We start from the raw sequence: 27128 nt of genomic DNA, 5'->3' as shown, positions 1-27128 counted from the left end.
TGTCTCCCTCTCCCCTGATTCTCGGTCTGAAGAAGGGTCTCGACCCGAAACGTTACCCATTCCATCTAACCAGAGATGCTGCCTGCCCCGCTGAGTTACTCCAGCAGTTTGTGTCAATCTTTAACGCCTGATGCCCACACATGCAGTCAAATGCAGAAATCTGGCAATAGCTAGCAGTAACACCCTGCTCCTCCACATGAGGTGCTGTTGCTGCATTTGCAGACTCACAGCAATTGTTATTTATCATATCATATATATACAGCCGGAAACAGGCCTTTTCGGCCCTCCAAGTCCGTGCCGCCCAGCGATCCCCGTACATTAACACTATCCTACACCCACTGGGGACAATTTTTACATTTACCCAGCCAATTAACCTACATACCTATACGTCTTTGGAGTGTGGGAGGAAACCGAAGATCTCGGAGAAAACCCACGCAGGTCACGGGGAGAACGTACAAACTCCTTACAGTGCAGCACCCGTAGTCAGGATCGAACCTGAGTCTCCGGCGCTGCATTCGCTGTAAAGCAGCAACTCTACCGCTGCGCCACCGTGCCGCATTGACATCAACTTAGTCATTTAGATTCATTACAAACCAACGATGTTAATTTTGGTAGAACAATGTCTGAGTTGTTGATGGGCTGTCATCAGTGCTATGGAAATATGATGGAATCTATTATTAAGTAATAATGGAGACATAAAGTGTAATAGGATTGGCAGAGTCAACATAGATCGATGAAAGGTACATCATGTTTGACAACTATGTTGGAATATTTTGAAGCCGTAACTAACTGAATAAGAGCGAACCAGTGATACGGTGTGTTTGGAATTACAGAAGCTTTGTGATGATTAAAATTAGAGCACGGCGACTATTTACAAGAAGATTTTTACAAATGACTTACAAACCATTGTAAGCATAATGAGTAATTGAAAAGTAAAAGTACATGCTTTGTGCATGGGAAATCATGCCTCACAAATTTGATGCAGCTCTTTGAACAGGTATCCAAGGGAATTCACAAGGGCAGGGAGGTGGACGTTATCTGTAAGAACTTTACCAAGGACTTTGACAAGATCCTCCATGGTGGACCTGTCATGGAGTCGTACAGCACGGAAACAGGCCATTCGGCCCAACCCGTCCATGCCATCCAAGGTACCCATCTAAGCTAGTCCCATTTGCTTACATTTAGCCTGTATCCTAGTCAAGTCAAGTTTATTTGTCACATGCACATACACGATGTGCAGTGAAATGAAAGTGGAAATGCCTGCGGATTGTGCACAAAAAAGAATTACAGTTACAGCATATAAATAAAGTTAATACAGTTAATACAGAGAAGACAAAATTTAGTCCCTGGAGTTATAATAGTTAACAGTCCTGATGGCCTGTGGGAAGAAACTCCGTCTCATCCTCTCCGTTTTCACAGTGTGACAGCGGAGGCGCTTGCCTGACCGTAGCATCTGGAACAGTCCGTTGCTGGGGTGGCAGGGGCCCCTCATAATCTTGCTCGCTCTCGATCTACACCTCCTGATGTATAGGTCCTGCAGGGGGGCAAGTGTAGTTCCCATGGTGCGTTCTGCCGAACGCACTACTCTCTGCAGGGCGCACTACTCCCTCCAAACCTTTCCTATCTCTGTACCTGTCCAAATGTCTTTTAAATGCTGTTTCAGTGTCTGCCTCACCTACCTTCTCTGGCAGTTCGTTTCTTATACCCACCACCTTCTGAGTGAAAAACTTGCCCACCAGATTCATATTGAATCTTGTCCCTCTCATCTTAAACATATGTCCTGTTGTTCTTGATTCCCCTACACTGGGTAAAAGACTCTGTGTATTCACCCGATTATTCTCCTCATGAAGTGGAATAGTCTGTAATGTTAGATCATATGGGGTAACCACTGGATCCATAATTTGGTGGAAGAAGTCAGTTGGAGGTTGGGGATCAGCAGTGTGCTGCAGGGATCTGTATTGGGCCCACTGTTATTTATTGGCATTAACAGTTTAGATGACAATGTAGTTAACATGTTTAGTAGATTTGTAGATGACACCAAAATTATTGGTACAATGGGGAGTGAGGAAGCCTATGTAAGAGGCCACGCATTGATGCGGTGGTGGAGACCAAGGTTCGATCCTGACTGTCTATAGGTGCTGTCTATACGGAATTTGGCCGTTCTCCCTGTGACCACGTGGGTTTTCTCCAGATTCTCCAGTTTTCTGCCACACACGAAAGGTGTACAGGTTTGTAGGTTAATTGGCTTCTGTAAATTGTAAATTGTCCCTCATGTGTTGGTTAGTGCTCGTGTACGGGGTGATCACTGGTTAGTGTGGACTCAGTGGGCCGAAATGCCTGTTTCCATGCTGTATCTCTAAAGTAAAACTAAAGCCTAAAGTAAGTTTACACAAAAGTCTGTCTCTACTCTGGGAGTGGGCCAAGGAATGGCAGATGGAATTTAACTGGTAAGTGTGAGGTGATCACTTTATGAGTTAAATCCATCTGCCATTTCTTGACCCACTCCCCGAGTTGATTCAGTCACTTTTGCAAACTTACTTTTAGTAAGTCAAACCAGGGCAGGACCTGCACATTAAAAGGTAGCACCCTGGAGATTGTGGTAGAGCAGAGAGACTGAGGCATACAGGTACACATTTCCCCGAATGTGGTGAAACCAGTGGAGTTGCATCAGGGTGGAGTTTACTCTTACTTTTCATCAGTAAAAGAATTGAGTCCAGGTGTTGGGACGTCATGCTACAACTGTTTAAAGATGTGTGTGTGTGTATCACTGAATGATTCAGTTATTGAGCTGTTTGTGTGGGAATACCGTTTGCATTTCCTGTTTGCATGAAATGCAGACATTATTCCCAGACATACAGCTGCTTATTGTCTGTCATGTTACTTAAGGAATCATTGAGAAAGGAGGGAGTCTGTTCATCACATCAGGTCGATTGGTCCATCCTGTGTATGGAGGCATCTTGCACCTTAACTTTCAGAAGAAAAAGTGATTAGTTAAAAATAATCCATCCTACTTGTTTCTCGATGTGACCTTCTCATAATTCAGTGAGCTAGAGATACCAAAGTTTCAAGGCCATCTGGAAATAAATATCAGGGACAGAATCCGCTTGAAAGATGATCCACTGGGTGGCGCCATACGATGGCAGCCTCGCCAACAGTCTGTCTCGACTTTTCTCCTTTTGTTGTTTTTAGTCTGTTGTTAAATGTACGTTTTAGTGTACCTTTAGTTTTGTATTATGTGGGGGGTGGGGGGAACTTTAAAAAATCTTTTTCCTCCACGGAGATGCGACTTTTCCATATCGTATCTCCGTCCGCGCTGCGGCCTAACATCGTGGAGCTGGCGGCATCTTGCTGGGGATTGACTTCGGAGTTCCAACCGCGGGAGCCTGCGGACTTAACATCGTGGAGCTCGGGGTCCCTTGGTCAGGGATTGAATTCGGGAGCTCCAACCACGGGAGCTTCGACCGCACCGATCGCGGGACCTTTGATCGCCCTGACTGCAGGGGAAAAGGAGGGAAGAAGAAAATACATTATTGCCTTCCATCACAGTGCGCTGTGGTGGATGTTTATGTTAATATTTATATAGTTATGTGTCTTGTTGCTTTTTTAGTATGACTGTATGGCAAATCAAATTCCTTGCATGTTTTTACATACATGGCTAATAAATTAATTACAATTACAATTTTAATATGCTTCAGCAGAACTACTTTATCATATCATATCATATCATATATCTACAGCCGGAAACAGGCCTTTTCGGCCCTCCAAGTCCGTGCCGCCCAGTGATCCCCGTACATTAACACTATCCTACACCCACTAGGGACAATTTTTACATTTACCCAGCCAATTAACCTACATACCTGTACGTCTTTGGAGTGTGGGAGGAAACCGAAGATCTCGGAGAAAACCCACGCAGGTCACGGGGAGAACGTACAAACTCCTTACAGTGCAGCACCCGTAGTCAGGATCGAACCTGAGTCTCCGGCACTGCATTCGCTGTAAAGCAGCAACTCTACCGCTGCGCTACCGTGCCGTACTTTCATAGTAGGAAGGAACTGCAGATGCTGGTTTACACCGAAAATAGACACAAAATGCTGGAGTAACTCAGCCATACAGGCAGCATCACTGGCGAGATCCAGATGCTGCCTGTCCCGCTGAGTTACTCCAGCATTTTGTGTCTATTTTCGGTGTAAACCAGCATCTGCAGTTCCTTCGTACTATTTTGATAATGCTTGGTTGTGGTCCATACTGCTCCTGACCATGAATGATATGTCATATCCTCTCAAAGAGTTATGCAGCGTGGAGACACCTCAGCCAAATTTGCCCACATTGACCAACATGCCCCATCTACACTAGTCCCACCTGGCTGCATTTGGCCCATATCCCTTTAAACCAATCCTATCAATTTACCTGTCTAAATGTTTCTTAAACATTGTGATAATACCTACCTCAACTACCTCCTCCGGCAGCTCGTTCCATACACCTATCACTTTTAAAAAAAAACTTTTTTTTTAATTGCCCCTCAGGTTCTTATTAAATCTTTCCCCTCTCACCTTAAACCTATGTCCTCTGGTTCTCAATTCCCCTACTCTGGGTAAAAGACTGTGCATTTATCCTATTATTCCTCTCACGATCTTGTACACCTCTGCAAGATCACCCCTCTTCTTTCTGTGCTCCAAAGAATGAAGTCCTAGCCTGCTCGACCTCTCCCTATAGCTCAGCCCCTCGAGTCCTGGCACCATCCTTGTAAAAAGACACAAAATGCTGGAGTAACTCAGCGGGACAGGCAGCATCTTTAGAGAGAAGGAATGGGTGACGTTTTGGATCAAGACCCTTCTACAGACTGGACATCCTTGTAAATCTTTTCTACACCTTTTCTCGCTCTCCTTAATTGTTAATTAGTTATTTCGGTAAAACAAGTGCTTTCCTGGTTCACCATACAAAATCAGGGTTTTGGTATGAACCAATGATCTAATACACATTTAAATCAAAACCTCAACAGATCTTGATGTCATTTTGATTGTAACTAACATTGGAATGAAAAAACATGCAGCAACAAGAACAACTCACTGCTTAATTATATATTGGTATGTTTTTACATAGTTGGTCTTGTTACAGTGTTGAGGAGCTACAAATAATACATGTAAAAACTGTTCCAACCTATTTCCTGCCTTGAGTAATCCTTACCCTTCCAACGATCAGTGCATGTGAAATGCTTTCAATGCTACAAACTCTTTTGCTAATCTCCTCTACCTTCTATCACAAATCTTCTTGTTCCGTCTTCTTACCCGTTACTAATGGAAGATTACTGACCTGAATGCAATAACTCCTCTTCGCACTTCATAAATATTGTAAAGGTATTTCCAATATTTTGTTTTATTTTCAGATTTCCGGCATCGGTCATGTCTGGTATACATGTGATTCTAAACTACCCCTGGCTTTGATTATTCCTGATAGGGAATGAATCATCAGTGTCCTACCTCTTGATAATGTTCACCACCAACACTTGAGGAGGATATAAACATGATAAAATAACCTTTCAATGCCTTGGATAAAATGTGATGTTTTTATTCTGAACCTAATAGCATAATTTATACTGATTTTCATATTAAAGCTCTTTTAAAGTAAAAAAAAGTGAATGAATGAATACTTTATTGTCACATGAGACAGGTCAGTTAAATTCTTTGTTTTGCATACCCAAGGTATGCAAAGAGTTGCCACATGAAGGGCAGCAACAAAGTTATAAAGTATTCCTTGCCGGGTCCTCCTTTGTTCTCCCCCCCCCCCCCTCCCCCTCCCTCATGGCGGTCCTCCCACACTGGGTCCTCTTTTGTTGCCTTATGCTGGTGGAAAAACTCAGTGGATCAGGCTGGATCTGTGGAGGGAATGGGTATGGACAGATGACATTTCAAGTCAAGACCCTTCTTCAGTCTTTTAAAGCAAACCTGCCAGAACATGTGAAAAAAATTGCTAACTAATTTCTTTGTAAATAAAAAAAAATGTGATTAAAAAAATGTGATTAAATAAAATTGGAGTCTGAAGAACGGTTCTGACCCAAAACATTGCCTGTCCATCTTCTCCAGCGATGCTGCCTGACCTACTGAGTTACTCCAGCATTATGTGTCTATCCTGCAATAGCGCCTTTTACAGTGCATTCAGAAAGTATTCAGACCCCTTCACTTTTTCCCCATTTTGTTACGTTACAGCCTTATTTTAAAATGGATGATGTTCTTTTTTTAAATCATCAATCTACACACAATACCACATAATAAAAAAGCGAAAACAGGTGTTTAGAAATTTTTGCAAAGTAATTAAAAAGAAATAACTGAAATATCACATTTACATAAGTATTCAGACTGTTTACTTAGTTCCCCTTACTTGTTGAGGCATCTTTGGCAGCGATTACAGCCTCAAGTCTTCTCGAGTATGACGCTACAAGCTTGGCACACCTGTATTTGGGTAATTTCTCCCATTCTTCTCTGCAGATCCTCTCAAGCTCTGTCAGGTTGGATGGGGAGCGTCGATGCACAGCTATTTTCAGGTCCCTCCAGAGATGTTCGATCGGGTTCAAGTCCGGGCTCTGGCTGGGCCACTCAAGGACATCCACAGACTTGTCACGAAGCCACTCCTGCATTGTCTTGGCCGTGTGCTTAGGGTCGTTGTCCTGTTGGAAGGTGAACATCCGCCCTAGCCTGAGGTCCAGAACACTCTGGAACAGGTTTTCATCAAGGATTTCTCTGTACTTTGCTCCGTTCAGCTTTCCCTCAATCCTGACTAGGATCCATTTTAAAATAAGGCTGTAACGTAACAAAATGTGGAAAACATGAAGGGGTCTGAATACTTTCTAAATGCACTGTATACTGGAACCATTTTACTGCAGCACAACCTGGAGCATGTACCCTAATTTCCTTCCTTCATATTGTTTTCAGTATTTACTTAGTTTTCAGGATTAGCACGATTTCACGTTATTAATTTAGTGCGGCTGATAAAGCACATCTGATAATGTCTGCTGAAATTTTAGAATTTATTTAAACTTGAGACAATTCAACTTTCTTCATATTTACCTGACGGCTGGTTCTCATCTCTGCTTAAGCTGGCTCATCACAGAACAGGTACAAGTTTCATGCAAGATCATCACAATTCCAAAAATGCAAAGAATGCAATACACAGATTAATGTATTCCGAACATCAGACAATCCATTTATGAAAAACTGTCTTCTTATAACATGACCTTCAGCCAACTTAGAACAGTTATGTTTCATAGGACTGTACAGTAGGGAACAGGGTCTTCAGCCCATGTGTGTGTCTTGAACATAATGGCAAATAAAACAAATCTCTTCTGCCAACACGTGATACATATTCCTCCGTTTCCTGCATATTCGTCTGCCTATGTAAAAGCCTCTTAAATACCACTTTCATTTCCGCTTCATCACTATCCTTGACACCACATTCCAGGCTGTCAACAATGTACAAAAAATATTATCCCGTACATCTCTTTTAAAGTTTCCCCTCTAACTTTAAAGCTCTGGCTTCCAGTGTGTGACATTTCCACCCTGGGACAAGGATTCTGTCTACCCTTATCTACACCTTTATAAAATTCAAATAGGTCTCCCCTCAACCTCTGATGCTCTGGAGATAACAATCCAAGTTTTGCCCATCTCTTCTTTTGGCTAATACCCTCGGATCCAGACTGCATCCTGGTAAAACTCTTCTGCATCCTCCCAAATACTTCATATCTTCTTGCAATATCCAAATAAAGGTCTAAGCAAAGTTTTATAACTTGCATCATGACAGCAATTCCTTAACTATAGTTAATGAATTCAATCATAGCTGAAGTCCACTTTTTGAAAACGCATAACTTGAATTTAGTAGGGTCCCATTCACAATTCCAGGACTACTTGAAGAATTTTACATCCAATGAATTATTCCTTTTTAATGTAGAGTGGTCTGTACAAAAAGTTAAATTTGTTTGGTTTAGAAATGTCCTTAAATATAATAGCGCTACATGTCGATAACCACGTTAACTTTTTGGGGTGGAGGTGGGGTGGTGGTGGTATCGTATGTTTGCCCTGAATGTAATCGCAAATTATAATTCTTTCCAAGAAATGAATAACTTATTTACATCGGCGAAACCAAACGCAGGCTCGGTGATTGCTTCGCTCAACACCTGTGCTCAGTCCACCTTAACCAATCTGATCTCCCGGTGGCTGAGCACTTCAACTCCCCCTCCCATTCCCAGTCTGACCTTTCTGTCATGGGCCTCCTCCAGTGCCATAGTAAGTCCAACCGGAAATTGGAGGAACAGCACCTCATATTTTGCCTGGGCAGCTTGCAGCCCAGTGGCATGAACATTGACTTCTCCAACTTTAGATAGTTCCTCTGTCCCTCTCTTCCCCTCCCCCTTCCCAGATCTCCCACTGTCTTCCTGTCTCCACCTATATCCTTCCTTTGTCCCGCCCCCCCTGACATCAGTCTGAAGAAGGGTCTCGACCCGAAACGTCGCCCATCCCTTCTCTCCTGAGATGCTGCCTGACCTGCTGAGTTACTCCAGCATTTTGTGAATAAATACCTTCAATTTGTACCAGCATCTGCAGTTATTTTCTTACACTGCCTTTAATATGATATTATAACACTTTAAGTGTAAAAGTGCTGCACCCTTTAGGAGATAAGTTTCCCTCAAATATTTTAGTTTAGTTTAGAGATACAGCATGGCAACAGGCCCTTCGGCCCACCACATCTACACTGACTGGTGATCACCCCGTACAATAGCACTATCCTACTCACTGGGGACAATTTACAATCTTTACCAGAGCCAATTAACCTACAAACCTCTACGTATTTGGAGTGTTGGCGGAAATCGGAGCACCTGGGAAAAACCCATGTGGTCATGGGGAGAACGTACGACTCTGTACAGCCACCGTGTTGGCCCGATATTAAACTGATAAGCACAGAAACTACACTTCATCTTAGCCAAAAGACTGAGAAGCGATTTTACGACAGTTTAACCAAAACATTTACAAACTCTAAACAGTATCGTATTTTAAATGTAGGAAATAATTATGCCAATGAAAATTTTTATTTGCATTTTAAAGTATTAACCATGCTTTAAGAAGTATTCTTATCTAAAGAGAAACTTAATTCTGCGGTGAAATTCCAAAAGAGGTGGTTTCTTACCCAGGGAATTCATTCACACACAATTTAAACAGTTAAAAAAACTACAGTGCTTATCTACAGACGAGATCAGCGAGACTAGTCAGAACCAATACCTGATCGGCATAAATCACAATTCCTTTGATGTGTATTGGGAAAAAATGTGCATTAAGCTACAACGAAAGATCCACTCCCTATAACGCTTGCTGTGATTGCACTTCATGTTTCTCACTATCTAACCCAACCAATAATTTTAAATCTTTTGTCACCAACCAATGCATAAACCTCCTGGATAAATCTACTGTTGCACAGTTTTACACAATACATCCATGTCACTAATTACCACTGAACTAACCTTGTTACAATTTGAATAAAGCCTCAGTGCTGTACTTACGCAAAAAAAACGCTCCTGAGGGGCAACTTTTTTTTACACAAAGGCTGGCAGGTATATCAATCGAGAAGGTACATTCACAATGTTTAAGAAACATTTAGACAGGTATAAGGATAGGATAGGTTTAGAGGCATATGGGCCAAATGCAGGTAGGTTGGACTAGTGTAGGTGGGGCATGTTGGGTGGCATAGGCAAGTTGGGCTGAAGGACCTGTTTCCACACTGTCTGACTCAATGACTGATGCAAAGTACTCTTGCAACTTCACTACTCTGCCTCTGCCGCCACTGCTGGCAGAGTGTTCCACACACTCACCACTGTGCAACTAAAAACTTGCCCCGCTGTCTGAATTACACTGTTTTCCCTCTCACTTCAAGCTACTTTCGGTTGGGTACACGGATTGGAAAAAATTAGAGATATGGGCCAAATGTAGTCAAATGGGACCTGTCATCAGGCAACTGAACCACCCTGCCAACAAGAGAGCACTCCTAATCTACTACCTACCTCATTGGAGACTCTCCGACTACCTTTGATCAGAATTTACTGGCTTTATCTTGCACTAAATGTCACTCACAATATTCCCTTTATCATGTATCTGTCCACAGTGGACGGCTCCATTGTAATCATGTATTGTCTTTCTGCTGACTGGTTCGCACCAATAAAAGCTTTTCACTGTACCTTGGTGGTGGTGCATAACCACAATAAACGAATGACTAGTTTAGACGGGGCACCTTGCTTGGCATGGACGTGTTGGGCTGAAGGGCCTGTTTGAGTCTGAGTCTTTTATATGACCTTTATGAATAAAAGATGCTGTTGTAGTAATCAGAAAGGTCGAGGGTCAGCTTGATGCCAAAGTTCAACAGCATGTCAGAGGTGGCAACCCCTTGAACATCATTACCATTACATCTGAACTCAACCAGGAGGGCTGATGAGTGTGCGTGAGTGAACTCAAAAAAAAGTCCACCCAGGTTTAGGCCGTCGCGACTGACAATGCTGTTATAATGCTGCTTTTTCCTTCCGCAGATGGGAGGGGGTTTTTAAATTTTTTTTTTTTGCTTCAGGTAAAGCGGCCGAGTCACTTGCACGGAAAGTAAGTTTGCATCCTGATCCTATCGGCTGTTCAACAGTATCAAGGCGAAACCAAGCAGATTATATTTATTGCTGAAAGTGCAAGGTGAATTTGCACCGCGAGCGACGCCTGCAAACTTGTTTCGGACCTGGGTCCTGGGTCTGATATGCAAATACATCAGTGGGGTTGGGCAGATCCAGAGCTCAGGCTCCCGAGTCCATGTTTCATGCGCAACTGTAGGGAGGGAGGGCACGAGGGAGGGCACGGCAGAGGTATCTCACTCACTCACTCACTCTGCTGCGTTAACGCCGAGGGGGAGTCCGGGATTCTCTAGCGGTCGCGTTTGTGTGGATTCCGCTGCTTTAGCGAGGGTTCAATGCAGGAGAAGGTGAGCTTCGGTTTGGATTAGCCACGATGAATGTGATTGCGAGTCAATGGATTTCATGTGTGGTGACCAATGAATGCACCCCGACTAGACTCCGTGTAAAATATGGATCGTATTATACTGCAGTTTGAAGTGCACAACATTTGAATGCATGTGAGACATAATTTTGATCGTGTGTGCGTTTTGCAACTGCAAAGACGATGTGTATCTATCTGCCTGGGACGGGTCTTAGTTTGTTGTTGTTGCTGCTGCTGCTGCCAGTGTTGAGCCAAGGGGAAGCAAGCCGCATATTGCCACAGCACCTGTTGGACTCATCCATCCATGTACCAGTGCCAACTCCTTTTACCTACTTGATGAGTGAGGGAATTGAAGAGAAAGAGATTGAATGTAACGCGTGGAACATTTATGACCATTCGGGTGGACACGAGAAACGCGGGCACGCTTTTCAGATTGCACACTCGCTTTGTTTTTGTCGTCGGTATTAAGTCAGGTCTTTGTTATTGCCGGGGACTACATTGAGTTCGGGGCTATTGAGTTTTCCCCTTCAGTCTTTTTTCCTTCTGCCACCGCCGGTTCACTTCGTAACTCGCAACTACAGTGAACACATAACAGTTCAACAGAGCTTTATTTGTCATTCGGTACCGAGGTACCGAACGAAACTACATAGCAGTCACACACAAAAAGAACACAAGACACATAACCCCAACACAAACGTCCATCACAGTGACTCCAAACACCCCCTCACTGTGATGGAGGCAACAAACACAGCCCAGCTTCAAGTTTTAAGAGGGAAAGAAGATTCCCCAGACTCAGTAAACCAGTCAGCCCCACCTCTCTATTTATCTGCCTCTTTATATGGAATGTAATCTTCAGCTACCACACTTATGAAGTTTATTATTTCCTTTGACAATCGTCCATCCCTCTTAGAATTTCTTTGTGTGCGTAAGACACTATGCAAATGCTTGTTTTGTTTGTGTATAAGTGTCGGGTTGCAAAACGTTTCGATTAGTGGTGTCAGATTTGAGGGAGTGGAGGATCACTTTTATTTAAAAATATTTGAAACGAACGAGAAATGAGTGCAATGAGAATTAAGCAGGTTGGGTTAATTGATTAGGCTCCATGACGATAAAAAGCAACCGTAACATAACAGAAGGAACGCCATATAGAACAATACAGCACAGGTAGAGATATCTGGCTTCATCACAACTCCTGGCAATGTGTTCCAGTTCAGCCCCCCACACCCCACACACACACACACACCACCACCACTCTCTGTGTAAAAAAAAAACTATTCCCTTTTCACCTCACCGTGGGAAAAAAAAGGTTCTGACTGCCTATGTTGAAAGACTGGAGCGACTAGGTTTGTATACACTGGAATTTAGAAGGATGAGAGGAGATCTTATCGAAACGTATAAGATTATTAAGGGGTTGGACACGTTAGAGGCAGGAAACATGTTCCCAATGTTGGGGGAGTCCAGAACAAGGGCCCACAGATTAAGAATAAGGGGTAGGCCATTTAGAACTGAGATGAGGAAAAACTTTTTCAGTCAGAGAGTTGTGAATCTGTGGAATTCTCTGCCTCAGAAGGCAGTGGAGGCCAATTCTCTGAATGCATTCAAGAGAGAGCTAGATAAGGATAGCAGAGTCAGGGGGTATGGGGAGAAGGCAGGAACGGGGTACTGATTGAGAATGATCAGCCATGATCACATTGAATGGCGGTGCTGGCTCGAAGGGCCGAATGGCCTCCTCCTGCACCTGTTGTCTATTGTCTCTCATAATTTTATATTGTGTCGGAAAATAACTGCAGATGCTGGTACAAATCGAAGGTATCACAAAATGCTGGAGTAACTCAGCAGGTCAGGCAGCATCTGGGAGAGAGGAAATGGGTGACGTTTCCGGTCGAGACCCTTCTTCAGACTAAAGATTTATATTGTTCTATCAAGTCCCCTCAAGCTCTGACGTTCCAGAGCATACAATCGAACTTTATGGAACCTCTCCTTGTTGCTGAAGCCCTTGAATACAGGCAGCATTCTGGTAAATCTCCTATGCATCCTCTCCAATGCCCTTGCATCCTTCCTATGAACAGAACTGCATGCAATGCTCCAAATAATGGACAAATTGGTTTTTTAAAATTATAAATGGAATGTGGACAATTGCCAAGATTGTGATTTAAGGCAATTCCAGAAAGTATGATATTTTGAATCCTGTTTGGAAGATCGAAGGATTTAATTGAATGTGTGATGAATTATCTTGCACAAAACGTCAGGCTGTCACTGGGGCTGGAACTGGGGACCCGATGGAGGATCCCACCATTGGGAGGAAACTGCTCACTGAATATAAGATATGCATCTGATCCCAGTGTGTTGCCATTACTGAGACAAATATCAAATTTTAAAATGAGAGATTAAATAATGCTCTTATTTGCATTAGGCTCATTTGATAGACATTAAGTGACACTAAAATGGTCTGGGTTTGAATCCTGCAGAGATGAATATGGGCTGCTTTCTACTTGAATGCCATTAGGCATTGCAATTTGGTTCTGAGTGCATGCTTGCCTACGTCCAAAACTGGGCACAAATTAACACTCTCAGAGACCGGATTAGAAGTATTCTCACTGATGTGGTTCAGGCACAATATCAGTATGAAACTAGACTATTTCCAGCTGAAGATAGACATAAAAAGCTGGAGTAAGTCAGGGGGTCAGACAGCATCTCTGGAGACGTTTCGGGTCGAGACCCTTCAGTCTTTCCAGCTATTTGGACATCATTTGAACAATGGATAATGACATTGGTTTCAACAGTGGAAGGCTCCACATATTAGTATAGTCCCCTTCTGACCGTTGCCTTGTCTACTAACATTTTGGTGGGGAATATTTATTTAATTAAAGTTCATTAGTTTTTTTAATAGTTTCTCGACATCCATGAACACATCAGCATCTAAATGACTTAATGAACAACAGTGCCCATTCACTCCAATTAACTCACACAGGTGCATGTGTTTGGGATGTGGGAGGAAAGCGTAGGGCCAGGAGGATGCCCATATCCTCACAGGGAGACAATGCAAATTCTACAGAGAGAGCACAGGACGTTAGGATGGAATCTGTGGAGTAGAGAGGCAGCAGTTTTTTCTCATTGTGTTCTGTGCATCCTGACCATCATCCTGCAGCCTTGTTATTTTGGAAATAAAGTGTGTGGGTCATAGAATCTTACAGCATGGACATAGGCCCTTCAGCCCAACGTGCCCAAACCAGCCAACAGGTCCCATCTACACTTGTCCCATCCGCCTGCATTCGGCCCATAACCCTAAACATGTCCTATCCATGTACGTGTCTAAAGGTTTCTTAAACATTGCGATAGTAGCTTCCTCAACTACCTCAACTACCTCTTCCGGCAGCTCGTTCCATACACCCACTGCCTTTTCTGTGAGTTAAAGTGTGGGTATTGCTTCAATAGTCAATAGGTGCAGGAGTAGGCCATTCGGCCCTTCGAGCCAGCACCGCCATTCAATGTGATCATGGCTGATCATTTCCCAATCAGTGCTTCGTTCCTGCCTTCTCCCCATACCCCTGACTCCGCTATCTTTTAAGAGCTCTATCTAGCATCCAGTGAAACCTGTGCCAGTCAATTACCTTCTCTCGTTTAGATCAAGCCTTTGGAATATCCTGGTTGCTTACATCAGTATTGTGATGATGTGGGGTGACCTAAATGTGTTTGGATCATCTGCATCATGTTAGCATTGTGGATAGGATTGATGCAACATGAATATTACACATTGCATTAATAGAGGAGCTGTACATTGGAAATGTCCTCAACTTGGAGGGAAGATCATTGGTGCAGCAGCTGAAGATAGTAAGTTCATGAATTCTGCTCTAGGAATTCCTGAAGGAAGTTTTCTAATTGAAGCACTTTCAGGTCAGGAGCAATTCTAACCACATTGGTTTCTCATTTAATCCTATTTTCCTCAGCTTTTCTTTGGCTGCTTGCTGTTATACATGCAGAAATGGTGCTTTTTCATTATCGGTAGCTCCTTTCACCTTCCTACAATTTAGCCCGTTGTGATTGAGCTCTTCACAAGTTCACAAGTTGCAGGAGTAGAATTAGGACATTCGGCCCATCGAGTCTGCTCCGCCATTCAATCATGGTAGCGGATTCAATCAACCATTCAATCAACGGCACGGTAGCGCAGCGGTAGAGTTGCTGCTTTACAGCGAATGCAGCGCCGGAGACTCAGGTTCGATCCTGACTACGGGTGCTGCACTGTAAGGAGTTTGTACGTTCTCCCCGTGACCTGCGTGGGTTTTCTCCGAGATCTTCGGTTTCCTCCCACACTCCAAAGACGTACAGGTATGTAGGTTAATTGGCTGGGTAAATGTAAAAATTGTCCCTAGTGGGTGTAGGATAGTGTTAATGTACGGGGATCGCTGGGCGGCACGGACTTGGTGGGCCGAAAAGGCCTGTTTCCGGCTGTATATATATGATATGATATGATGTGATCTCTGCCTCCTAATCCCATTTTCCTGCCTTCTTCCCATAGCCCTTGACACCCGTTCTAATCTAGAATTTGTCTATCTCTGCCTTCAAAATATCCACTGACTTGGCCTCCACAGCCCTCTGTGGCAATGAATTCCACAAATTAACTACCCTCTGACTAAAGAAGTTCCTCCTCACCTCCTTTCTAAAAGAGCACCCTTTAATTCTGAGGCTATGACCTCTGGTCCAAGACTCTCCCACCAGTGGAAACATCCTTTCCACATCCACTCTATCTATGCCTTTCATTATTTTATAAGTTTCAATGAGGTACCCCCTCAACCTTCTAAACTCCAGCGAGTAGAGGCCTAGTGTTGTCAAGCGCTCATCATATGCTAACCCACTCATTCCTGGAATCATTCTTGTAAACCTCCTCTGGACCCTCTCCAGAGCCAGCACATCCTTCCTCAGATACGGGGCCCACATTTGCTCACCGTACCTCAAATGCGGCCTGACCAGTGCCTTGTGGAGCCTCAGCTCTTGTGATTGAGCCTGGAACTGATTAATTATGACAGGACTCAAACCTAACTGTCACTGACTATGATAACCCTTAAAAAACTAATTGAAAATTGGAACATGCTCATTTCCACAATGGGTTTTGGTGGTGTTAAATATACATAATAGTAGAGCACAATAGGAGAAGGTTTCATATGGTTGGGTAGATGTCACTGTCCTAGCTACTGTGGAACTGCTTGCATGGAGATGTCTTTGTGGCAAAGGCTTCATCCCTGTCTGTAACACTCCTGTTGGACTCCTCTATGGAGAAGCCAGGTGATGCACGTGGAATTGTCATCTGTCACTTGCAATGCCACCCCTTTATCATTCTTAACTGTGTACGAGTGGGCTGGTGATGACACTCACTCTCTGTGACACCATCAATCTCTGATCTTAGTCTGATGCTTTTGGTATTTCAAGAGTCAAGAGTTTTTGGTTGTCATATGTACCAACAGCAGATCAATGAGATTCTTACTTGCAGCAGCTTACTGGGGCCCGTCAATACAATACGATGAAAAAATCAACACATTAATAACTGCAATACTGGGTTAAAAGAATGGAGTTCTTATTTACTGTGTAGTGAGTCATGTCTGGAGTGATTCATAACAACTTCTACAGGCGCACCACAGAAAATATAATGTCGGGTTGCATCACAACTTGGTTTTGGATCAGCTCTGCCCAAGGCCACAAGAATTTGCAGAGAGTTGCAGATGTTGCCCACTCCATCACACAAACCAAACTCCCCATCATTGATTCCATCTACACTTCAAGCTGCCTCAGAAAAGCTGCCAACATAATCAAAGACTTATCCCTCCTGGCCATTCCTTCTTCTACCTGTTCCTCTCCGGCAGAAGGTGCAGAAGCTTGAGAGCACGCACCAATAGACTCAGGTACAACTTCTTCCCCACTTTTTTTCAGGTTTCTCAACAGTCCTTCCCTAAGCCGGGTATTGTTCGATTCACCTCTACCTCATTGTAGACATTGGACATTGTCTATGAAACTGATGTGCTACAATGTTCAGAACATCATGCTGCACACTGTATCTCCCCCTTAGCTCTATCTATTGTACCTGAGATACTGTATCTAGATTATCTATTGTACCTGAGTTTTGATTGATCTGTTTGGATAGCACGTAAAACAAAGCTTTTTGCTGTACCACAGGTGCCAATAATAAGCCTAAACCTGAACCTAATATGTAGTCATGTTTAGGAAGGAACGGCAGATGCTGGTTTAAACCAAGGATAGACACAAAATGCTGGAGTAACTCATAGGGACAGGCAACATCTCTGGAGGGAAGGAATTCCAGTCTGAAGAAGGGTCTCGACCCGAAACATCACCCATTCCTTCTCTCCAGAGATGCTGCTTGTCCCGCTGAGTTACTCCAGCATTTTGTGTCCATCTTCATGCTACTAGGTTTGTCTTTCATTTCAGTGTATGCTAGGTGCTGTTCCCGAACTACTCTTTACTGCTGTGCATTGAATCTGAGATGGTGTCCATTTCTTCAACATCTCTATGACTCTGCAATTTGTTATCTGTTTCAATTTGCACCTTAAAATTGGAGATAAATATTAAAAGCGCTATTTGAACATTTGGTAGTGAGCCAATCCCGAGAGTATAGTGCAAATATGATTAACACTCGTCAAACAAAACAATAAGGATTCCAGGTTTTACCATTAACTATTACCTTTCAATTTTATTACACCCTCTGTTTATTCAAGCATTAAGTTCAGCTGCAGGCTAATGATTAGAGTTTTGACAGGCAATTTATGATTAAAGGAGTCACAACTGTTAGCAAGTACGATAATGCAAACATAAATGCGAGAAATATTCAGAAGGTAGGAATCTGTAGGAAGAGAAACACTTCGTGACTGTCTATCCTATCTGAGCCTCTCATAATTTTATATACTTCTATCAAGTCTCTTCTCAACCTCTGACGTTCCAGAGAAAACAATCCTAGTCTATCTAACCTCCCCCAATAGCTGAAACCCTCTAACCCAGGTAGCATTCTGGTGAACCACCTCTCCACCGTCTCTAAATCCTTCACATCTTTCGTGTAATGGGGCGACCAGAACCGCTGGTGCAGAAACAAAAAGAGTGACGTTGTAGCATCTGTGGGGAGGGAACCTGTGCTAATGTTTCAATTCAATGACACAGCACAACACTGAAATAGAATTGAGGGGAATGGAGAGGGAATGTATCTAATAACCTCTGCATGTGAAGAAAGCAGCATTCACCATTCAGTAATACTGCATTCTGTCTCTTATTTATTCAATTTGTAACTGTGTTTTGCCCCTTGAATTCTGGATACAGGCCTGACATTAATTTTGGGTGGGAGCCCTGATGGGTTGTGTTTCAGCTGACCTGCTTGCACGGCTGAAGAAGGGTCTCGACCCGAAACGTCACCCATTCCTTCTCTCTAGAGATGCTGCCTGTCCTGCTGCTCACTTACTCCAGCTTTTTGTGTCTATCTTCTGCTTACAGGGGAATGAATATGCACAGAAGATAGCAGTTGGCACTTTTATTTGAAGCCTAATGGTAAACCCACATATTTGCATTCTAATGACTTCAGTAAATCATTATTGCCTCGCACAGCTGTGATAATATGCTTTGTTTGTCCTCCGGTGTTTAAAGTGCTTTGATTGTGAGCCCTGCTGCAAATTTGAGGGAGTTAAGTGAAATATACAGCAGAGTGCCATGACCTTTTGTAATGTGTAACTTCTACCGTAATGTGAATTTAAGCTTGAATTCTGAATTTAAGCTTGAATTCTGAATTTAAGCTTTAGGCCTGATGAAGGGTCCCGACCTGAAACGTCCCCTATCCTTGTTCTCAAAGATGCTGCCTGACCCGCTGAGTTACTCCAGCATTTTGTGTCTTCTTATTTAAAGCTTGTCTGTATTTCAAACTTGCGATACATTTTGTCCATTCTTAAGTTGCATGGTTGTGTCAACTGCCTATATTTTTCAAGTGGATCTCTATGTCTTTATGTGAACATAGTAATAGGAATTACAATTTTGGAGAGTTGTTCTGGGCTAATTGTTTCTGTTCACACAAAATTTGTCTCCTGGGTGTGGAGACTGTTGCGCTGGTTTTTTTCCAGTGCCATTCACTTGAACTTAGTACAACTAGTTTAGAAATTAAGCACTGATTTCATTCAGTACAGGTCTTGTTAACACAATTTTTTGCATTGCAAAACTTGCTATGATCTCAGAGAGAATTAGTTTAGTTTAGAGATACAGCGCGGAAACAGGCCCCTTCGGCCCTCTGGGTCCACGCCGACCAGCGATCCCCGCTTATTAACACTCAGTAGGGACAATTTTTACATTTGCCATGCCAATTTACCTACATGCCTGTACGTCTTTGGAGTGTGGGAGAAAACCCATGCAGGTCATGGGGAGAACGTACAAACTCCATACAGAGAGCAACTGTAGTTGGGATCGAACCCGAGTCTCCGGCGTTGCAAGCGCTGTAAGGCAGCAACTCCAACGCTGCGCCACCGTGTCATCATTTTGGCAGTCGTCTTCTGATCTCCGTTTAAAACGCTGAATATCTTTAAGAAAGAGGTAAATAAAGTGGATATAGTGGTAGCACTTGGGGACAATGGGTTGTTGCAGGCATCGTTTTGAGTCAGCTTGCAAACACACTCGCCTGAACTGGTGATCTTTTCTTATCTAAGTTATACAGTTGTAATTAATGTTATGTTCATAATGAGATGTGATCCTAATGATACTTGCCTGTGCACTAGGTAATGCTGGCATCCGCAGAAACTGGTCTCGGTACCTGTGCAAACAAGGATAGCTTAACATTCATTTACTTTGATATGCTCCCTAGCAGCTACAGCAGGTAAAAGATAACTTATCTTATTTGTAGCGACAAATCTACTGATGTTGTGAAATGCTTTAATGCTCAGATTGATTTCCCCGTCAATGCTGCACAGTCACTTTTCTCAAAGGTTCATGGACAAAAGAAAGCCAAGACACGATGGCACAGGAAATGTTATTAATTTGCATCTTTCACCCACAAGCCAACGTGTTTCCAATGATTATTAACTTGTTAAACACTGGATGCTAGAATAGTGCAAATGGTGCAGAAACCACTGTAGTCTGAAGGAAGGGTCTTGACCTGAAACATCACCTATCCATGTTCTCCAGAGATGCTGCCTGACCTGTTGGGTACTCCAGCTGTTTATTTCCTTTTGTGTAGCAAGAGGTAGGTTTACAAGATCTGAAGGGAAACCACTGTGAGGAACAGAAATGATGGTGCTAATGCAATTGACTTTCGCTTTGAATTGCATGTGGCAATGCATAGTGACTTAAGGTCAAAGTTGGGAATCCAATCTTGGATTAATGTGAGATCTTTTTGGAATCATGTGAGAAATATTAAATAAGGGTAGCTATAATGCTTCAACATTTTGGTTATACAAATTAGGTAGATCAAGTAGAATAAAGAATTTGCTGCTTGTGGCAAAGTGATGATATTTCTTCCATAAAAATTTCCCAGATAGACACCAAAAGCTGGAGTAATTCAGCAGGTCAGACAGCATCTCGGGAGAAAATGAATAGATGACATTTCGGGTCGAGCCTCTTCTTCAGGCTGAGATTTAGGGGAAAGGGAGACAAGAGATATAGATGGTGTGGTAGGGAGATGTAGAACAAATGAATGAAAGATATGCAGAAAAGGAACGATGATAAAGGAAACAGGCAATTGGTAGTTGCGGCCTAGGGGATAACGAGTGTAGACAATGAGACTCAACAAACGACTTTGAAGCTGGTACATGATTCCCCACAATGATCTAATAATTTCTGTGGTGGAAGTTCACTTTTCAGATATCTATTCCTATCAGATGTCAATCCAAAAGAATCCTTGGCATCCAGTCAGAAATGGTGTCATTGGTTGGCAGAGAAGCTGACCACACTAAAGGCAGGAAACCAAGGACTATTTTAAAAATTCATTTCTGAAGAAAAATTAGAACATCTGTTTAAAGTTAAACTTTGAATAAGGTACATTTTTATGTTATTTATATTCATGGAATGAAATTATACTGTACATGTAAAATTAATATTCAGGCGGGAAGGTTTAGTTTAGAGATGTAGATAAAGCATGAACCAGGCCCTTCGGCCTACCGATTCCACGCTGACCAACAATCACCCATTCACATTGGTTCTATGTTATTTCACTTTCTCATCACTTCCCACATGATGTGAGTGGCGGGCGTATAGAACGAGCTGCCAGAGGAGGTAGTTGAGATAGGTACAACATTTAAAAGGCATTTGGGCAGGTACATGGATAGGAAAGGTTTAGTCAGATATATGGGAGAAATGCAGGCAAGTGGGACTAGTATAGATTTAGTGTAGAGCCATTTAATCTACAAAGTTGCACATCTTTGGGATGTGGAAGAAAACTGGAGCACCCGGAGGAAACCCACATGGTGACAAGGAGAACGTACAAACTCTGCACTGATAGCACACTGGGTCAGGATTGAATCTGACACCGTGAGGCATGCGGTGTACACCTTCAGGTGATTTTGACCCTTGTGTTTCTAGTTAGCAATGCAAGCACGCCTTAAAATCTTTAATTTGCTACTTGTTACATTAGACTGAGTAAAAGATTTCAACCTTGGTTTTCAAACTGGTAGATTTGAGAGTGTTGCAATCATAAAATGAAAAAAAGACACAAAGTACTGGAGTAACTCAGCAGGTCAGGTAGCATCTCTGGAGAACACGGATCGGTGATGTTCCGGATGGGGCCCTTCTTCAGGCTGACCCGAAACGGCACCTAACCATATTCTCCAGAGGTGTTGCGTGATCCGCTGAGTTACTCCAGCACTTTATAATTGTTTTATAAACCAGCATCTGCACTTTCATGATTTTCAATCGCGAAATCAAGTTATTTTAAATGTTTATAATTAAACTGGGGAAAGTAGGGGGGGGGGGGGGGGGAAAGAAAAGTAAATTCACTGAGATGGCTCCAGCCAAGAACACCCTCAGTTTAAGAGACAATTATTTGGTTCTGCTCTGTTCTCTGATTCACTCCCCTCCTCTTTACCCCCCACCCCCATTCCATGCTCATTGATAATGGTTATTTTTGCTTAAAGACTCAACATTTTGCAGCTCAATATGGAAGCAGGCATTCTTGATGATTGAGTGTGAGCAGTAAGATCAGTGGTGGATTGATATCAGCATTGAAGGGAGGAAAATGGTGTTGGCAAGACAAGTTAGAAATAATAATCCAGTGAGGGTATGGACTGGTCCAGGAATGCTGAGGCCCTGTGCAAGAATGGACAGAACCGACTGTACTTTTTGAGAAAGCTCCGCTCCTTCAACGTCTGCAGTAAGATGCTGCAGATGTTCCACCAATCGGTGGTAGCCAGTGCCATTTTCTTTGCTGTCGTATGCTGGGGCAGCAGGGTGAAGGCCTGCGGATGCCAACAGGATTAACAAACTCATCAGGAAGGCTGGCTCCGTCCTGGGGGCGGAGTTGGATTCATGGGAGGTGGTCTTGGAGGGGAGGATACTCCACAGTCATGGTCCTCAGACTACGGAGCATCCTGAACGATACAGCTCATCCCCTCCATGACACACTAGTCAACCCGAGGTTGTACTTTGAGCAACAGACTGGTTCCACCAAGATGCAGTACAGAACGCCCCAGGAGATCCTTCTTCCCTGTGGCTATCAAACTGTCCAACTCCTCCCCCTTCTGTCGTGCAGTAGACTGACTCCCCCCCTCCCACCCTTCCAATCTTTGCATTTTCCCAATCCTTTCCACTCATCACTTTAATTTCATGTATCTTGAGTTTTATGACTGTTGGCAGATCAATTTCCCTCCTGGGATAAATACAGTTCTATCGCATCGTATCATGTCGTATATAAGGTAACTGTGACATTGCTATCCTGTGTTGTTGATTTGACTGAAATAATAAAGTCATCAACCTGTAATGTGGCTTTACTTTACTGGCCCCTGTGTTGACTGCTGTCAGTAGTAAAAGTGCTCATCTCTGTATCCATTAGTAGAATATGCAGCAGCAGATGGGCCTGCAGACATCGAGAGAACTGAAGTCCACTCGAAGGCAATTTTCTTCCTGAAAAGCTGGAGCCTTCTGTGGCCATGTTAGCATTTTGACTGCAGAGGTAATTTATCATTAACTGATCATTATAATGTCTGACTATCAGTAACATGCCTGCAGAAAGGCCTCGACCCGAAACGTCACCCATTCCTTCTCTCTAGAGTTACTCTAACCTTTTGTGTCTATCATCATTAACAATGTTTGCTTCCGTCCCTTTTAAAATTTGTAGATGTGGAAGATTATGAGACACTGCTTCTGACTAACTTGGTTGCACTCACAAACTACAGAAGTTGAGGAGACATGACCTAATGCTTACACATTAAAGAACATTGATAGGTCGTGTAGCTGCCCTGCAGTAACAGTGTTAGGATGAATAGTTTACAACTTCACAATGTATATCACTTCCCAAGTGGAGCTGCAACAGCTCTCTGGTGCTTCCACACATTTTGACGATGGTCTAAATTCCTGACTATTCTGGTGCCTTGCAGTAATTCTGTGCTTTGAATTTTTTCATGCTGCCTCCAGATTGCTGAAAAAGTTTGACGGAATCTCAAGTTTACTGCATCTAGTGTTAACTTCTGAAAAACGTATGTGAATTCATTAATTAACTGAATCACCCATTTCCTAATTTTTCCTCATTTCTGTGGGGTTTTTTTCCCAATTCTATCTCGTCATCTTCCCAAATGCTTGTAAAATTTTACTGGAAAGATGTTCCATAGTAAACATTATTTCAGCTTTCAGCAAGTTGACTTATAAAGGATAGGTTTTAACTTTTCACCATTTTGAAGTTTGCAGTCGTCCTCTCCGCAATCAATCATCGTGGGCACTGAATCATTTCAAGCGTGAACTGTGCTTCAGGAAATGGGCAATAAAAGCACAACTTTCCTAATTGCTTACTTCCCTTAGAACTAATGGTTGACATCCTGCCTCTTTGTATTTTGTCCAGTGTTTGTCTTCTGTTCCCATTTTTCCAATGATGTACATCACAGTTTAATCAGTAATAAAACTCCGTAAAAAAAGAAGAAACCGGCCTATGGAAACAGTTAAAAAAATGTTGAAGCAGGTGAACTGAATGGTGGGCAACAGTGCACTGAAGTTTGATGCAGCCAACGCCAAGGCTCTGTGGGGGAGGACCACAGTCTCAGGTCCTTCTGCTGCTGGACATTGAGGGGCGGAATTTGATGGGGGCAACCCCTCAAATAGGGGAAAGGATATCACCCCAAGGGGCCATATGAGAGGCAAAGGTATTTTGTTTAAAGATAGCAAACACTTTTGGGTACGGCGCTAATGAATGCATAGCTGCTGAGAATGTCTGAAGAGTGTTTGCACAGTTTTGCATATATCTTTTAGTTTAGTTTAGAGATACAGCATGGAAAAGGGCCCTTCAGCTCGCCGAGCCCACACAGACTAGTGATCACCCATACACTTGTTTTATCCGACACACTCGGGACAATTTACAGAAGTCTATAAACCTGTACATCTTTGGAATGTGGGTGGAAACCGGAGCACCCGGAGAAAATCCAAGCGGTTACAGGGAGAATGTACAAACTCCGTACAGACAGTGCCCGTAGTCAGGATCGAACCCGGGTCTCTGGTGCTGTAAAGTAGCAACTCTACCTACTGCACCACTATGCTGTCTTTATTCTGAATGAAGTTAATTTTTGGAAATAAATAAAGAAAACAATACGTGAAGTAGAGAATCGGGTAGCTGGATTTGGATTGCTGTACTGAATGGAAGATTTTGAATTTTGATACGCATTAAAACTTCAATCAGAGCTTATCTGCTTTTGTTTTGATTTGTTGTCAGCCTGCTTGCAGAAGTGAGCAGCACCATTGAAGCATAAGGAAATTCAAGGTGAGATCCAAAATTTGACATAGTTTGCAACCTCTGATATTTATCATGGCTTAAATCTGATTCCTAACACTTGCCTCACATAAAACTATGCTCTCTGTGATCCTCTTTCGGAAGCCAGAAATAGGGGCCATGTGAGGTGGTAGACATAGTCATGTAACACAGATATAGGTTCGTTGACAGGTCTCGAGAGATGCTACCTGTCCCACTGAGTTACAGGTCTCCAGAGATGCTACCTGTCCCACTGAGTTACAGGTCTCCAGAGATGCTACCTGTCCCACTGAGTAACTCCAGCTTTTTGTGTCTATCTATAGGCCCTTCGGCCAAACTCATCCATGCCGTCTGAAGAAGGATCTCGACCTGAAACATAACCCATTCCTTCTCTCCAGGGATGTTGTCTGTCCCGCTGAGTTACTCCAGCTTTTTGTGTCTGCAGTTTAAACCAGCATCTGCAGTTCCTTTCTACACAAGCCGACTAAGATGCTTCATCTAATGCTAGTCCCATTTTCTGCATAAACGACCTCCTTTGATGGCTCATCCCATATACCCACCACCCTCTGAGTGAAAATGTTGCTCCTCAGGTTCCTATTAAATCTTTCCCCTCTGACCTTAAATCTATGTCCTCTAGTTCTTGATTCCCCTACACTGGGTAAGAGACTCTGTGCTTTCACCCTATCAATTCTCCTCATGATTTTATACAATTCTATAAGATCACCCCTTAGCCTCCTGCGGTCCAAGGAATAAAGTCCTAGCTTGACCAATCTCTCCCTATAGCTCAGGCCCTTGAGACCAAGCAACATCCTCATAAATCTTCTCTTTCCAGTCTACTGACATTTTTTATGGCATGGTGACCAAAGCTGAACGCAATACTCCAAATGCTGCCTCACCGATGTCTTGTACAACTGTAACATAACGTTCCAAATTCGTTAAGCTATCATTTGTCTGGATAAGGGTTCCTACCCGAAATGTCGCCTATTCATGTTCTCCAGGGTCGCTGCCTGACCCGCTGAGTCACGCCAGCATTTTGCGTCTTTTGTCGATACGCCACACCTTGACTGATGAAGGCTCCCTGTTCTGAAAGCCTTCTTTACCACCCTCTCTACCTATGATGCCATTTTCAGTGAATTATATACCTGTACTGCTGGATCCCTGTGCTCTATAGCACTTCTCAGGGCCCTAACGTTCACGGCGAATGTCCTGCCCTGGTTTGACTTCCTGAAACGCAACACCTCACAATTATCTGCATTAAACTCCATTAACCTTGCTTCAGCCCACTTGCCCAGTTGATCAAGATTTTGCACCATCTACAATACTACCTACTTATGTGTCACTACTTTATATTAGTAACTGCAAACGTACTAATCATGCCTTGTGCATTCTCATCATTGTTTGCACAGACTTCAGTAAGGTTCTTGAGAAGGCCCTGCTGGTAGGGTCTGTTTGGTAGTTCAAAGCACAAGGTGATCCAAGATATATTGGCAAGCTGAATCCAAAAGTAGCTTTGTGGTAAGACGCAGGGAATGGGTGGATGGGTGGATGGGTTTTCTTCTGCCTAGAAATCTGTAACAAGAGGAATTGGGGCTGATTTGGATGAGAATGTCGGGAATAAGATAGACACAAATTGCTGGAGTAACTCAACGGGACAGGCAGCATCTCTGGATAGAAGGAATGGGTGACATTTCGGGTCGAGACCCTTCTTCAGGATCTGATGAAGAGTCTCGACCCAAAACATCACCCATTCCTTCTATCCAGAGATGCTGCCTGTCCCGCTGATTTACTCCACCATTTTGTGTCTATCTTCAGTTTAAACCTGCTTCTGCAGTTCCTTCCTACACAGGGAGTGAATAAGGTTGTCAAGAATCGGGCAAAATAATGGCAAATGGAATTTAATCCAGACAAGTGTGAGGTAATGCACTTTGGGAGGTCACATTCTGGGAGGATATTGTAATAAAGTGCTTAAGTACACGCTAAGATACAACGCATCATTTTATTGAAACACTTACATCATAGGACCTGCAGTACATTACAGCTCCGAGCTGCTACATCTACTGCCTGACGCAGGCGAGTTCTTAATATTATAAAGCATGTACTAGGCGGGACTACTACTAACAAGCACTACGATTGGCTAGCATGCAATAGCCCATCTACATCTCTTCTTGTAGAAATAAAGGAACAACGGTAGCTTAAGCAATGAAAAACAAAAA

General features: G+C 43.1%; 1 protein-coding gene and 1 pseudogene across 1 annotated transcript in view; one reads left to right on the top strand and one right to left on the bottom strand.

Annotated features, from left to right (window-relative positions):
- Positions 1-8890: 8890 nt before the first annotated feature.
- LOC144596402 (U2 spliceosomal RNA) lies at positions 8891-8987 on the bottom strand (annotated as a pseudogene).
- Positions 8988-10881: 1894 nt separating this feature from the next.
- The window catches only part of lypd6b (LY6/PLAUR domain containing 6B), a 119527-nt gene continuing 103280 nt past the window's right edge, over positions 10882-27128 (top strand). Inside the window, exon 1 of the mRNA XM_078404408.1 lies at positions 10882-10992. The gene's annotated coding sequence lies outside the window, so the exon portion shown is untranslated. The remainder of the gene's footprint in view (positions 10993-27128) is intronic.

This window comes from Rhinoraja longicauda, chromosome 8 (genome assembly GCF_053455715.1).
Source record: "Rhinoraja longicauda isolate Sanriku21f chromosome 8, sRhiLon1.1, whole genome shotgun sequence".
Lineage (NCBI taxonomy): Eukaryota > Metazoa > Chordata > Chondrichthyes > Rajiformes > Arhynchobatidae > Rhinoraja > Rhinoraja longicauda.
The sequence above is the reverse complement of the archived record's forward strand: the minus strand, read 5'-3'. Positions and strand labels throughout refer to the sequence as shown.